The sequence below is a fragment of the Ornithorhynchus anatinus genome, chromosome 1 (genome assembly GCF_004115215.2).
Source record: "Ornithorhynchus anatinus isolate Pmale09 chromosome 1, mOrnAna1.pri.v4, whole genome shotgun sequence".
NCBI classification, from domain to species: domain Eukaryota; kingdom Metazoa; phylum Chordata; class Mammalia; order Monotremata; family Ornithorhynchidae; genus Ornithorhynchus; species Ornithorhynchus anatinus.
The window spans coordinates 39,179,348-39,185,347 of record NC_041728.1 but is presented as its reverse complement, the minus strand read 5'-3'; positions in this window follow the sequence as shown (position 1 = coordinate 39,185,347).

Genomic DNA, 6,000 nt, shown 5'->3' with positions numbered 1-6,000 from the left:
AGCCTACGGGGTGGGCAATAGAAAGACGGAGGAGAGGTAGGAGGGGGCAAGGTGATGGAGAGTCTTGAAGCCTAGAGTGAGAAGTTTTTGTTTCGTGCGGAGGTTGATAGACAACCACTGGAGGTTTTTAAGAAGGGGAGTGACATGCCCAGAGCGTTACCCTTGAGACACCATCCATTCACAAGATTGTTCTAAACACCATACCGCTCTAGCTAAACCTCCAGAGCTGGCAGAGTTCTAAACTGACTCTGAATTAGAGAAGTAGCATAGCCTTAATGGAATCAAGAGAACTGGATTCTAATCCTGCCTCTGCCACCTGCCCGCTGTGTGAATTTGGGCAAGTGACTTTGCTCCTCTGTACCTCAGTTTCTTCATTTGTAAAATGGGGGTAAAATACTTGTCCCTCTCCCTTAAGACTGTAAGCCCCAAGTGGGATCGGGCCTGTGTCTGATCTGATGGTGAGGTGTCTACTCCCATGCTATGCTGAGTATAGTGTTTGGCGCATGGTTAACAAATGCTAGTATTATTATTGTTTATTATTATTATTATCAGGAAACTCTCCCCCTGGCTTGTTCCCCAGCCCTTTCCCAGGAACCAACCCCCAGGGTTACCATTTCAAACTCAAAGTTGAGCTCCTGTTTCCCTATTCTGGCTGGGTAGGCTTCCCTTTGGGTGCTGGACCATAATGCAGACAGATGGCTTGGGCAGGAAGATTCTGCCTGAAAATATTCCTGAAATTCCATCCCTCCCCCACTCAGGCTCAGAGCTCTTTTGACAACAAAGACGCAGAGATCAACTGTAACTCCTCATCCCTGTAGGAAGTTGCCGCTGACTCTACCCCGAAGCCCCAGTTCCTCCCAGCCTAGGTTCCTCTTATCACACTCTGAGTCAGCCAGTTTCCCATCTTAGTGCCTCTCCCAAGTCTTTCTCAGTTTCCCCTGGCGATTGCCCATTCAAATTTTCCCCTCCGATGTCTGGTGGACTTCCCAATAAAACTTGCCCATGGGCAATGCTGGGTCCCTGGGCAAGGGAGTGGGCATTCTTCTCCAGGTTCTTCAGCTGCTGTCCCTTCTTCCCCTTCCTTCTTCCTACCACAGCAGGCACCAGACCTAGTCAAGGAATTCCCCTTAGAGCAAATCAGGATAGTTCTGATCTGCTAAAAATCTGCCCTTTCCTCGCCATCCAAATTACTACCATACTACTCCAGGCACTTATCCCATCCTGCCTTGATTATTGTATCAGTTTCCTTGCTGATCTCCCTGCCTCCTGTCTCTCCCCATTCCAGTCCATATTTCACTCTGCTGCCTGGATCATTTGTCTACAAAATTATTCAGGCCATGTTTTCCCACGCCTCAAGAACCTCCAGTGGTTGCCCGTCCATCTCTACATCAAACAGAAACTCTTTACCATTGGCTCTAAAGCACTCAATCACCTTGCCCCATCCTATCTCCCCTCACTACTCTCCTACTACAACCCAGCCCAAACACTTTGCTCCTTTAAAGCCAACCTTCTCACTGCACTTTGGTCTCGTCTATCTCACCACTGACCTCTCGCCTGTGTTCTGCCTCTGACCTGGAACGCCCTCCCTCCTCATATCCTATTGACAGTTACTCTACCCCACTTCAAAGGCTTATTGAGGGCACATCTCCTCCGAGGGGCTTTCCCTATCTAAGCCCTCCTTTCCTCTTCTCCCACTCCCTTCTGCATCTACCATCTGGCTCCCTTTATTCATCTTCCCTCCAAACCCCACAGCACTTATATACGTTTGTAATTTATATTAATGTCTCCCGCTCTAGACAGTAAGCTCATTGTGGGTGGGGAATGTTTCTGTTTTGTCGGTATAGTGTATTCTCCCAAGTGCTTCGTGCAGTGCTTTGCACACAGTAAGCGCTCAATAAATGAGATTGACTGACTCTGTGGACCTCACAATCACGTGCAGGATATGTGATGAAGTAGGGTGGCCTAGTGGAAAGGCCACAGGACTGGGGGCTGAAAAACATGGGTCCTAATCTTGGCTCTGCCAATTGTCTTCTGTGATTTTGGACTAGTCATCAAATTTCTCTCTGCCTCAGTTTCTTGACCTGTAAAATAAAGATTCACTACCTGTTCTCCCACCCCTTAGACTGTGAAACCACTGTGGGACAGGGACTGTGCCTAATCTGATTATCTTCTATCTACCCCAACTCTCAGCACAGTGCTTGGCACATACTAAACACTTAAGAATACAACATTTATTATCAAATCAATTAATGGTACTTTTTGAGCATTTACTGTGGGCATAGCACTGTACTGAGCACTTGGAAGAGTTCAGGGGAACAGAGTTGGTAGACACGTTCCCTGCCCACAACGAGCTTAGAGTCTAGAGGGGGAGAATCAGCACAGCTTTGTGGATATAGCTTGTGCCTGGGAGTCAGAAGGACCTGGGTTCTAATCCCGACTCCGCCATTTGTCTGCTGTGTGATCTTAGTCAAGTCACTTCACTTCTCTTTGCCTCAGTTCCTTCATCTGTAAAATGGGGGTGAAGAATGTAAACCCCATGTGGGACATGGACTGTGTCCAACCTGATTAGCTTGTATCTACCCCAGCACTTAGAGCAGTACCTGGCACATAGTAAGCACTTAACAAATACCATTAAAAAAAATTAAATGATGATGATAGCCCAGTTGGGGGTTGTCTCATGGTGTTTCAAGAAGGTTCCAGCGGGGAAGCAGGAGAGCACTGGCCATCTTCCATGGTCTCATCTATGAGTCTGGAAGAAACCCACCGGTCCCTGGAAAGCCCCCTTAAAATTGAATTTCCATGTTGCACTAGAAGATACATGGCATCGCTTAGAGACACCCCAACCAGACTACAGCAGACAACCCAACCCTGGCCCTCAGGCCTACTTGAAGAGAAGGCACCAGAAGTCCCTTCTGGCCTAACTAAAGGAAGTTTGCCCTGGGATCACCCGTCTCGACTACTGAAGCAGTCTCCTTTGTATCAAGCAAGCCACCACTCTCCCCATTTTTGCAGCCTTATTGAAATCATATCTCTTTTAAAAGTCTTCACTGAATAATCCCTCATTTCCTCATCCTATTCTCCCCCTATTTCTGTATCATATATCCACTTGAGTCTGTACCCCTTAAGCACTTTGATATTCATGCCACCACAGCCCCACAGTACTTATGTCCACATCCTTATACTCTGCCCTATCCTTACCCTTCCCTATCTGAATTTATTATAATAATACTAATTATAACAATAATAATAGTAATAGCTTACTATGTGCCAGACAGTGGTACTTAGCGCTGGAGTAGTTGCAAGCAATCGGGTTGGACACAGGTCCTGTCCCATATTAGGCTCACAGTCTTAATCCCCATTTTGCAGATGAGGTAACTCGGGTCCAGAGGAGTGAAGTGACTTGCCCAAGGTCACAAAGCAGAAAAGTGGCAGACCTGGGATTAGAAATTAAGAACCTTCTGGCATCCAGGCCCACGCTCTCCACTAGGCCATGCTGCTTAGCATCTGTTACCCTTATTAGACGGAGGCAGAGATTGGGTCTACCAATTCTATTGTAGTACTCTCCCTAGTACTTAGCACAGTGCTCTGCACACAATAACACCTCAATCAGTACTGTTGATTGACTGATGAAACATGGCTCCCTCTCTGTCCCTGAGAGGTGGCTTTACAGGGCAAGTAGCCAGGTCCTGTCTGGTCCCAAAAAGAGGCTGTTTTGAGTCTCTCAGGTGATTTGGCTCACCAGGGCTTCTCAGGAGCTCCCTGGACATCAGGGAAGAGGTTGGGGCTCAGCAGAGGTAAGAGATGAGGAGAGGGCAGTTACTGCAAGGAGGAATTAGGCCCGTGGGATCCTGTGGCTCCCAGTTGCAGGGGACCCAGGGTTATGCCCTGAGACCTCAGTGCCCCAGTTCCTCAAGGCCCGGGAGGTGTCTGCCCTCTCCCTTCCCCCATATGGGTTGCTGTGCGAAGTTGCTAATGTTCTCAGAACCTAGCAGGTTCCTGTTTGTTCATGGTTTTAAAAATACCCATTTTCCTGGGCCTAGAGTCCAGAGGTTGGCTAGAGTCCCAGTTGGGGGAAGGGATTGACTCTGGGTTTCACTTCCTGAGTTCTGTCCTTAGTAACTTTGTCCTGCTGACAGAGTAGGGACGGAGAAGGAGGAGGGAAGAAGAGGAGGAAAAAGAGTGAGGGGAGGAGGTGGGAAAGATGGAAATAGCAGAAGGAAGAGAGAAGAAAGAGGAGGAATGGGAGAGAGAGAGAGAAAAAAATGGGGAGGGAGCAATAGAAAGAGGAAAAATGGGGAGGGAGAGATAGAAAGAGAGGAGAGAAGGAGAGAGAGATTGAAATTCACTGCAAGTCTCTAGCGCTCAATTTCTGGGGTCCCTAGTACTGTTCTAGAGGCTTTATAAAGCCAAAGCCCTGTGGCCTGAGATCACTTCTGCTTTACAATTATAATTTAAGGCTGATTCTGAGGTATGTCTTTGTTCTACGTGTGTCCGGATAGCCTCCCAGCCATTCATTATCACAAAGCGCCATGGCCATCTTAAAGAACTGAACTGTGAGGAGCTGGAACCCAGATAATAGAACAGCTGACTCTAGGGAACTGGTCAGACACAAAGTCTCCTTGAGGTGGGGCAGCTGTGCATTGCAGTGAAATATGTGAAACTGATGTTTTTCCCCCTTCCTTATCGTGCTTGTGAGAACACCATAAAACCACAACACCCAGAGTCCCATGCCAACTACCGGCACACCAGCCCTATGAGTGCAGTTGCCCTGGACCTCCAAAAACTGGCAGTTTAGATCCTTTCTAATGAAGCCAACAAGAAACAGTGAGGGACTTCTCTCAGGGGTATAGCGTAAGAGAACAAATATGACCAGTGGCTCTTTAAGCCCAAACTGAACATTTAATTTTGAGGAACTTGTTGTGAGTAATTAAGCTGATGGTGCCAAGTTCTAAACTTGAAAAAAGTAACTCTCTGTATAATCATATTGAGTACTTACTATGTGCAGAGCATACTTTTGGGAGAGTACAAAACAACAGAATTAGCATAATGAGCTTCCTAGATATAGCTACCTGTCCCTCCTCTCTGGGAATTCTCTGCCACTGTGACCACTTCCTGACAGCACTGTGGGAACCCTGATCCATCTCGGGTCCACTCAAGAGGAGGCAGGAACAGGCATGGGAGAATTGTTGGCTGGGGTTGTGGTGTTGTCAGGGGAGGCCCAGGAGGGAAGCAGGAACAGGAAGCAGGGGCCCTAGAAGTGGTAGAAACCAAGTGACAAGACAGGAAGCAGTGGGGTACCAGGAAGAATGGTGTGCTTGACAGAAGGGGCTGATGGCTGATCTAGAATCAGAGATGAGCCTAGTTTGTTAGTGGTGGTAGGTATTAAGTGCTGACTACAGCCAAGCATTGTGCCAAACCCTGAGGTAGATGGAGGATTCCTATCACTCAGGCTCAGTCCCTATCCCACACGGGGCTCACAGTCTAAGAGGGAGAGAGAGTCACTATCTAAAGCCCATTTGAAAGATGAGAAGACTGAGGCTTCGAGAAGAAGTGCTTGCTAAGGTCACAGAGCAAGAAAGTGGTAGCGCTGGGGTTAGAATCCAGGTCTCCAATCCCCAGCTCTTTCTACTAGACCCTGCTGCCTCCCTACACCCTCTCAACAAGTTCCCAATTTTAGCTGTGGAAATCCAGGAGGACTGAAGGAACAGCAACTTCCCTGATCAATTGTATTTATTGAGTGCTTACTGTGGGGAAAGCTTGGGAGAGTACAGGAGTTGATAGAAATAATCCCTGCCCCAGAATCTTACACTCTTGGGCGGGGGGCTTTCTGCTAGGGCTCTCCATCAGGGCTGAAGGTTTCTGACTGAAGAACCACCTACAGAGTGTCCGCAACATGTCTCTGTTAGAGGACATTTTGTTTATAACCTTGGCCCAGAGAATTTCACAGGAGGAGGCCCCATTTACCTCTTTCCCTCAAAGACAATGCTCAGGCAGGTTCTG